Genomic DNA, 10,294 nt, shown 5'->3' on the forward strand with positions numbered 1-10,294 from the left:
AAGGCTAGCTGCAACCACGCTGGGAAACAAGGTCAGGATTTTCAAAAGGGACTAGTACTTTTTAGTACCCATCTTCTGAAAACCTGTCTCTTTCAAGGAGTCTCAAGTTGGGAATCCAAAAAGAATTAGGGCCTTTCTATAATTTAAATGTGAGATGGTCAGGGAACTTAACTCAGTTGTCCCTTAATCTAGTTACAAGCATAGCTGGACTTTAACTGTACATAACTAAGCTAAAGTTCAAGGTGTTGAATTTTATTTCCTCCCCCCCTAAAATTTTCCATCATTCCTAGCAATGGTGCAAGCACTAGCATAGACAAGGTGTCATCGGCCAACAATATTTTTATAAGTATGTCATCTAGATTTGCTTTGAGCAGCTGGCTAATTTAGCTGCAGCTGCCAGAATCTTGTCTATTTATTTGTATTGTGGTATCACCTACAGGTTCCAATCAGGGATCAAGTTCCCACTGTCCTGGGCACTGTACATATACAGAGAGAAAATAAAATTCTCTCCCCCAAACAATTTACAATCTAAGTAGTTAATGAGACAATAATTGGATACAAGAGATAGATAAGCGAGCACATTGTGACAGTCAGACCGTTATGATTAGTGCAATAAGCAGCACTCACAGCATGCTAATTGCCTAACCTTTGTCAAGTATTTTGTAGGCATAACGGCAGAGAGAGATTTTAAGAGAGATTCAAAAGAGGATAATGTGGCAGCTTTGCAGACAGAGCTGTTACTAACCCCTATGGAGCTGCACCAGTGAAAATGTAGAAAATAGACCACTGCAGCCACAGTCATTGTAGGATGCTAAGAGCCTCAACTCCTTGTGATACTAGCTGACCAACCATCTTTCAAATTTGGCTGTGGCCCAGAGAGATTCTAACACAGTGCAGTCTGCCAGTGTGGATTGTGCTAGATCTGAACAGCCACGCTTTAGATGGGTAAAGGATAGGCTTTGAAATCTGCTTTAACACTGTTTGGCACCATCAGCAGTAGCTGATCAAACAGCATCAGGGCCCAGTTTGGCCAAACTGTATATAACCATGTCCTAAAAAACAGATTTTTAAATTCAATTGTCAGGCTCTTTTAGACTAGACCTATAGTACAACTTTGCTACACATTTCAGCTATGTCCAGTTCCACACATTTCTCCACCAACACTATTTTGCAGTGTAGATGGGACATAACCTTGCTTTTACAATGGTGTGGAAGTCAGATTTTGGCTGGCACTGAGCTGTGCATGAATCATGTGGGGAGACATCCATGTTTTAACGAGGTCCCCAAACGTGAAATCACTTGTAGTGTAGATGAGACTTTAGATAGCTTAAAGACGAGTAGTTTAAATTTCTTTGTAGAGAAAAATTGACAGATTTTTTTTTTTTACTGCAATGTATTAACCTTTGGAGAATGTACATTAATGTCAGCAGAAAACATCTGCCAAAGCATCTTTTTTGCTAGCCATCTGGAAAACACCAGTGTTCTGTAGATAAAGAATTCTGTTTCCTGCTAACCAGAAACAATTCTTCTATACTCATGTTAGACTCCTCTCTTTCACATTACTTTTTACTCAATGACTCATATGCTACCTAATGTTACTATAAATCACAGAATGCTGATTGGTCCATAGAGCATTCATCCATCCCAGCAAGTATGAATTAGCCAGACTTGAACCATACAGGCTTTTCAAGCTCTTCCAAGTCATATTACACCTTACAAGTAATTTTCATTCTTTAGGCTGAACTGCTGAGCATTGTCTACATTGGCCAAAATGGGCTCATAATTCACTGCTATTTGGGGGTAGCAAGAGGGCAAGCTGTACTGCCGACAATGCTCAGGTAGGCTCAAGTTGAAGCACCTTAGCACTAAAATATCTGTCTTAGGACTTGTCTATATGGAGAAATTTACTGGTAGAACCATACTGTGATAATTATACTGCTCTAGCTATAAAATAAGAGTGCCCACTTAGGGAGTTGTAGCAGTTTAACTGTAGTGCTATCATTATATTTCCCTCTGAAAGCAAGCTTCAAGGATTATTTTAGTTGAACTATGATACTAAATACTATTAGGAGAAGGAACCAGGTTTGTCTTAGTCTCCATTGTCTGCTAATGTGTGTTCAGCATTATGCTATCTAACAAATAGTTCACAATCACATTCAAACATGGTACATCTTTGTAGACAAAAACCTGCAGCTTGCCTGTGCCAGCTGATTCAGGCTCACTGAGCTCGAACTAAGGGATTCTCTAACTGTGGTGTAGATGTTCGGGTTTGGGCTGGAGCCGAGGCTCTTGGACCCTGTGAGGTGAGAGGGTCCCAGAGCTCGGCTGCAGGTTCAGCCCCAATGTCTACACCACAAATAAACAGCCCTTTACCCCAAGCCTCATGGGCCCAATTCAGGTTGCAGGTGTCTAACTGCAGTGTAGACATACCCCTAGTTTTATTCCTACTTCTTTAACAGACTTCCTCTGTGAATTTGGAGGACTCCTATAACCCTCTGTCCCTACATTTCCTCACCTATAAAATGGGGATAACAGTTAGTACTGCATAGGGGGATAGTGAGGCTTCATTAATTGGGCCCAATCCTGTAAAGTGTAATGTACATCATGGGAACAGACTTTATCACAAAGTTCCCATGACTTCCCTGCCAGGTTCCAGTTGGTCCTGTATACTATAAAGCTAGCCTTACTTGTGGCATGCTAGCATTTTTCCTCCAATCTCACCAGTAACTTCGAAACTAAGAAAGAGGTGCTGGAGAATAATGGAGGCGGAAAAAGATGTTAACCAGATTTTTTTTTTTTAACAAACTCACGTAAAGGTTTGGTTGGAGTTGGGTCTTAACTTTCTCTAAATCACATCACTCATTTGATACAAGATATTGCTCTAGGTGACTTTTCATGCTCTAAGAAATAAAGCTGATAATGTTTACTCTTGCCTAGATGAAACACTTGAGCATTTTAACAAACATCCACAGATTTGTTTGTTACCTGCCTAGCCCACATGCTTGTCATTCCTCTTGGCTGTGGAGCCAGTTGGAGTGTCTTTCAAAATATTACAATTCCTATGCTGCTCTTTAGTTTACTTACAGGAAACGCTTAGAAAGATCACCTAAGTTACCCTTTCCTGTCTTAGACATCGTGGGTCAAATTCATCCCATATGTAACTGCACAGACATGACCCAGAATAAACATAGTCTGCTAGTTGCATTCATAAAATAATATTTTAGAGAAGTTGTTTGCTTTGACTACAGGGAGAGTGGTAGAAAGAGCTAAGAGAAACAACTAGGCATTTTAGCCAACCATGTAACTTACCCTTGAAACCCTGTGGTTTTGATTCTATATCATCTGTCTATAGTAGCTCTCCCCAGTTTCCCATGTTACCCTCCATGTCCTAATGGAATTCTGAAGATCACCCCATTTAGACCCCTTCCTTGCCTCTCAAGAGGCTGAATCCTGTGGTCGTCAATTTGTTGGCTAAGCAGAGTGGAACATGACTCCCACAGTAGTAACGTCAGCCCCACTTCTAAATTGTAACTGCAGGATGATGTGATCCCTCTGCACACACCCGTTTATGAAGCAGGGGTGGATGTGAAATCTGGGGCTCTTGCATAACACTGCAGAGTTCTGATTACCAAGCAACTGAGCCATCTCTTATGAAAAGCTTTAATCAATGAAATCAGAGCTGCTCACATTTTAACAACAACTAGTTATAAACGATAGTCGCTTATGGCAGTGGCAGTCAGAAAGCTAACAGAATGTTACAAACATTAGGAAAAGGATAGACAATAAGACAGAAAATATCAGAATGCCACTATATAAATCCATGATACACCCTCATCTTGAATACTGTGTGCAGCGCTGGTCATCCCATCTCAAAAAAAGATATAGTAGAAATGGGAAAGGTACACAGAAGGGCAACAAATATGATTAGGGGTATGGAACTGCTTCCATACAAGAAGAGATTAAAAAGACTGGGACTGTTCCATTTTAGAAAAAGACGATGGGGGAGATGATAGAAGTCTGTAAAATGAATGATGTGGAGAAAGTGAATAAGGAAGTGTTATGGACCCCTTCACATAACTCAGGAACCCAGGCTCACCCAATTAAATTAATAGGGAGCAGGTTTATAACAAATATCAGGACGTACTTCTTCATGCAACACACAGTCAATCTGTGGAACTTGTTGCCAGGGGATGTTGTGAAGGCCAGAATTATAACTGGATTAAAAAAACAATTAGATGAGTTCATGGACAGTAAGTCAGGAATGCAGCCCCATGCTCTAGGTGTCCCTAAACCTCTGATTGTCAAAAAGCTGGGACTGGACAACAAGGGATGAATTGCCCTGTTCTGTTCATTCACTCTGAAGCATCTGCCACCGTCCGCTGTCAGAGACAGATACTGGGCTAAAGGGAGCATTGGTCTAACTCAGTATGGCCATTCTTATGTACTTGAATGACTAGGTTACATCAGCTGTGTTACATTTATTAGGTGACATGGGAAGAATATGGAGTATAGTTACCACTGAATATTTAGCAGCTCTTTATTAGTTGACTTGTTAAATATTTTACATCTGAAATATTTTAGTCTTGGATTTTCAAAAGTGCCTAAGATAGTTAGGTGTCTAGATACCATTGATTTAGGCTCCTTTTGAAAATCCCAACCTGAACCTTTTAGAGCCAGGGTGTAGAAACTATAAGAGATTAATTCAGAGGGGAGTCTTAGGCCATATCTGCATTGGGAGTGCTTTTAGTGGTGTAGGAATACCAGAATACTATACGAGCAAAGCACTGGTTAGTAAAACACACCTCCGCCATAAGTGAAACAAGCTATATTGGTAAAAATGCAGTTTTGCCAATATAGCTCCGTCTATACTAAGGGCTTGTCTACACTTACTGGGGGATCGATGAGCGGCGATCAATGCATCGGCGGCCGATTTAGTGGGTCTAGTGACAACCAACTAAATGAATCACAGCTTGCTTTCCTGTCAACTCCGGTACTCCACCAGATCGAGAAGAGTAGGGAGAGTCGATGGCAGAGCGTCTCCCGTCAACATCACATAGTGTGGACCCTGCGGTAAGTAGGTCTAAGCTACATTGATTTGAGTTACGCTATTCGTGTAACTCAAATTATGTAGCTGAGATCGAATTTCCCCTGTAGTGTAGACAAGACCTATGGTGCACAACTTTGCTGGTCAGGGATCACACGTCTTCAACCCCCAACTGACATAGCTACACCAACAGAAGTCTGTAATGTAGACTTGGCCTAAACTTGTTTAACTTAGGCCTTATTTATACACAACAGTTGAATCATTTTAACTATCTTGGTTGAAGTGGTACCAACCCCCTAGTGTGAACACAGTGAAATAGGTATAACTAGTTCCATAGGAAAGGGGAATAAGTTATACTGCTATAAGGCAGTACTTTTATACCAATATAATTGCATCCACACTAGGGATTGTACTGCAATTGGTAAAAAAAAAAAAAAAAAACACACCCCCTAACCTACATAATTATACTAGTGCAAAATTGGATGTGTATGCCTTCTTCCAGTGTTCTCCTTATATAAGTTACATCCAGCTGGACTTTCATCCGTTCCCTTAGGGCTTATTTACATGGGAATGTTATACAGGTATAAGCTAAGATATTAATTTAAACTGATATGGTTATAACCCCCTTGTGAACACTCTTATTCCGGCCTTTTTCAGTGTAGCTGAGCTAAACAAAAAAAAAATAATATTCCTATACCAGAATAAGAGTGTTTACGTGGGGGTTTATACTGGTATAATCATGTTGGTTTAACTACACTGATATAATTATTCCAGTATAACAGGTAAAACGTTCCTGTGTATAAAATCCATTCGATTCAGTTAGATTTCAATTCCTTTAGAGCTACATGTATTTACCAATATGCAATTTACCCTACTCACTAACCACTTCTGAAATTGAACCTCTGTGGGTATGCCTATACTACAGTTAGCCTGGGCTAATGCCTGGGTTTTAGCCTTAACCCCCTCCTGTCTACACAGTAAAACCTCTGACCAGGGCTTAGGGGTACATTTAAGTCCAGGCTAGCTTACCCATCTGGGGTTGGGGGTTCGAAACTAGATTCCATTTTAACTTGGGTTGGAACCCACCCATTTTTCAGTGCAGGGCAGGCTAAATCTCAAGACTTAATCTTGTGCAACTGGCTCAGGGCTGACCATAATTTATCCTTGTTTACACTGGCTACAAAGTCATGGTTAGCATCATGTCAGCTAACTTGAGTCTTCCCAGCCATGTTCAAAAAAGGGTAACATAACATTATGAAGTGGAAGTAAGCCCAAGGACTCTGAACTGGAGTCATTTACCTAGCAAGTAAGTTGCAGCAATGTATATATTGCCATGCTAGGGAAAGGAAGGTAGCAGGAAAAGTAAAAACAGGAAGATATAGGTGCTGGGGGTGCTGCACCCCCTGGCTTGAAGTGGTTTCCACCATATATAGGGTTTACAGTTTGGTTCAATGGCTCTCAGCACCCCCACTATACAAATTGTTCCGGCACACCTGCAGGAAGATGTCAGTAGATGTAAACTATTTTACTCTCCAGGATCCTCAATGTACAGATTACACCTGTGTCTGTGTAGATTACTCCCTTATGGACTATCTACATCAGGGAAAATGTGCATTAGTATAGTGAAATGATATGGCTTCACTGGTGCAAACCTCTAATGTAAACATGCTGCACTGATGTATAATGGGACTAACACTAGTGCAATTTACCCCAATACATTTTTTCATGAAAATGTTGTTTCCTATTTATCATTATTATTTTATTTTATTTTATTATTGAACTTCAAGATTTCAACCAAAAATATTTTTTTAACCATTTTTACTCAGCAATGAGCAGAACTGTTCATAGTAGAACAGCAGAGAATGCAGGACAATATTTATTTATAGTGGTGGAAATATATTTTTTCCCCACGAGGTCGTCGGTTTGGGACACTTGTCAAGTTTGCCTGTGTCCTGATGAATTTCATTTTTAGGTGGCTTAGACCAAACCTGTGAATCATCTAGTTTAGTATCCTGTCTCTGGCAATGTTAACTTGTAGCAATGAGTTCCACATGCTCATCATGCATTGTGTAAAAAAGCTTCCTTTTATCAGTTTTCAGTGTGGAATTAGGCTTCAATCTTGGAAGAGCGCCTACCAGGAATGGCTCTTCAGCATTGCTGGTGATAAAACATTGATTACCTCTGAACTTTTCTAGAGAATAAATGTCATGTCAAAAAAAGAAGCCTTGTAGTTTTCAGATGGAGAAACTATAATCATGTTAATCCAGATGATAATACAAATTCAAAATAATGTGCCTTTTGCATCTGATGGAATCACTCAATTGATCCTATTTAAAATTGTAAGTAGGTGGGAGCCTATTGAAGAAAAGGCATCATGAAACCAGCTTTCACGAATAACACCATCTGTCTTCTAGTCCTGCTTGAATGGTTAGCATCCTGGTGTGTTCTGCTCCCAACCTTGATCTCTTCTCCTGAATTCCAATTGCCAACAGACCTCAGACCCAGCCTTCTTACTTTTCAGTATAAATTAATATTTCATATATGCTTGCCTTTCTTCCAGCAAGGTTTGGTCATATTGGGTGAAATCCTGGCATCGGTGAAGTCAATGGCAAAACTCCTCATTGACTTCAATGGACTAAGGATTTCACCCATTATTTTTTTAAAAGCTTATAACAAACCCTTTCCTATAAATTGCCTATCTTAAACAGTGGACTGACTACAAAAGGTTGCCTTTCATTCCCAGTTTGGTACATGAAATAGTGTGTTTAATAGATTGTCACTTGGCTCAGTGATGTTATGTGTAATATCACCTCTATGTAATGAACAAAAAATGTCAGTTATACTGAACATATATCAAATGTATAGGGAGAAGAAAATTCACCAGTGTAAATATGTAATCTATCTATCTATCTAAATCTTGTTTAACAATCTGTTTTTTCTGGACACACTTTGCAAACTAAGAGCATTTCAGATTGTTAGTTAAAAATATAAAATTGTCTGAAACTAAAGCTTCTGTTTGTACAACTATACAGGACTGGAATAAATGCTCCATGAAGATTCTTTCTTATCAGAATAACTTGAAATCCAAGTTAATCTCTTTTGTTATATATCAGTATATATGGTGTTTCTGATAAATGATTTTATACTTACGTTATTATACAGAGAATCTGAGATCCTGTTGTGTCAGGATCAGGATGGTATACAGCAATTATTTGTCAGGGAGACATCACACAAAATAACCCTGCTGCTCACCCTAAAAATCAAAATCTGTTCCCTGATTCTACATGTTCAGTAACTCCCCACAGGATGAGAGAATGGTGGAATGGAGTGATGCAAGGGCCTTTGGAGCGTGTAATAGGCTCCGCCTTCGGAAGCTACAATGTGTGCGACACCCTACTTCTGTGGTTTCCATTATCATTTGCTAAATGCTAGACAAGATCCCAGTAAGAGGCACTGTAAGAAAAACCTAAGATAATAAATAGATAATTAGATCATCATGATGCACTGTGTACCTTGGTCTTCTGAGTCAAAATCTTTGTATTACTGTCCCCCACACACTCCACTTTCTAGAAATGTCACAAAGAGTTCACTGGTGTACAGTAGGTCATATTTTTGGTGAATAAATTTTGAATAATAAACCCTTGAATATAATAAATGCTATATCGTATTACTAAAAGATGTTTTGAAATAAACAATTTGCTGGTGTTATTGTAAAGAAACTATTAAAATGAGACTAATGTTGTACAATGGTCTGTAATAATTTTTCTCGTATCTTTATATACCATTGTTTCTTATATATTGCCTCTCCTATCTATAAATTGTATGGCGTTTATCACCATAGTATCTGAGACCCAGATCCTCAAAGGGATTTAGGTACCTTAATTCCTTTGAGAACATTGGCCTGAGCCCCTCACAATCATTATTGGTTTTTTTCTTCACAATGTCCCTGCAAGGTAAGGAAGTACCATCCCTGTTTTACAGGTAGGAAACTGAGGCACAGAATTGATTAAGTGACTTGCCCACTCTCATGCAGAGAGTCTGTAGCAAAGCCAGGAACTGATTGCATGAGTACTAGTCCAGGGCCCTACCTACTAAGTCATCTTTCCACCTCTCAAATTATAAAATAAAATATTTTAAGCAATAACAATATTGTTATTCATCATGGCTATGGGACTGAAAGGGTTCTGAATGCTTTGCAGCGCATTCTCTAAATAGTTTATCATCTATTCTAAGCTTTTAGTCATGCAAGGAGTTCTGCATCAGAAACTTCTACCCCTGTGCAGATGCCTGTTGCCACTGACAGTGGGGGTCAGAATGGGCACAGCCAACCTCCACTCATGAGAACACTTTGCAAGATCAGTAGCTAAGGCTCCAATTTACTTCTATGGGGCTCCAACCCTGTACCCAAATCCACACATAGAGACATTGACTTCAGTGGGACTCTGGTTCCAGCAGGTCTACTGGTATGGATCTGTTTGCAAGATCAGTGCCTCTCTTTAGATGTGATGTAATAAGTGGCAGAAATAAACAGCAGAGAGATTATACTTGGGCAAGTGCATGCCCTTTAAAAGAGGTTTTTGTTCTTCGTTGGTAGTTTTTCAAATTCCAAGGTTTTTTTTATTTTTGTTATCTACTCTACTTTTTGCAGTATTGTATTTATTTAATAATTATTCTCACTGACCCATTTTTGGTGAGCCTCCCAGAAGAAAGTGAGTCTTGAATAAGGTATTTGAAAGAAAATAAAGCAATGTGCCAGTAGTTTACATACACAACATTATTCTGTATCCTTGGTTTTGCTTTTTTAAATCCTCCCCTCCCACGTCTCATACCATCCCTACCATACACCATAATATTGTCCTGCAATGTATCCAGTTGGGCAATCACATGATCACGCTCCTTGCTTTCCCCATCATATCTAAGGACAAACGGAAGAATTAGCCCTCCACATTGCATTGTTTCAAGGTTCTGCTTACTTAAAAAATAATCTTTAAGCCATGCATAGACAATAAAAAGGACAGGTGAGATAACAAAGGTTTTGTCCCTCGGATAGCCCAGAAAATCGGGCTGCCAGATTGTTTGTTTACTCTCAAAGATGGATTCATGCTCCTCTTTCACACACACACACACCCCCGCCCCTTAAAGGAAATATGATCCAATCAGGTAGTAGGAAATGATGAGACTGGCTCCCCCAGAGCTATGTTCGGAGCGCACGCTTTTGTCACATGCATGGGACAGAGCAGCAGTGGGAAA

The sequence above is a fragment of the Dermochelys coriacea genome, chromosome 13 (genome assembly GCF_009764565.3).
Source record: "Dermochelys coriacea isolate rDerCor1 chromosome 13, rDerCor1.pri.v4, whole genome shotgun sequence".
Classification (NCBI taxonomy): Eukaryota; Metazoa; Chordata; order Testudines; family Dermochelyidae; genus Dermochelys; species Dermochelys coriacea.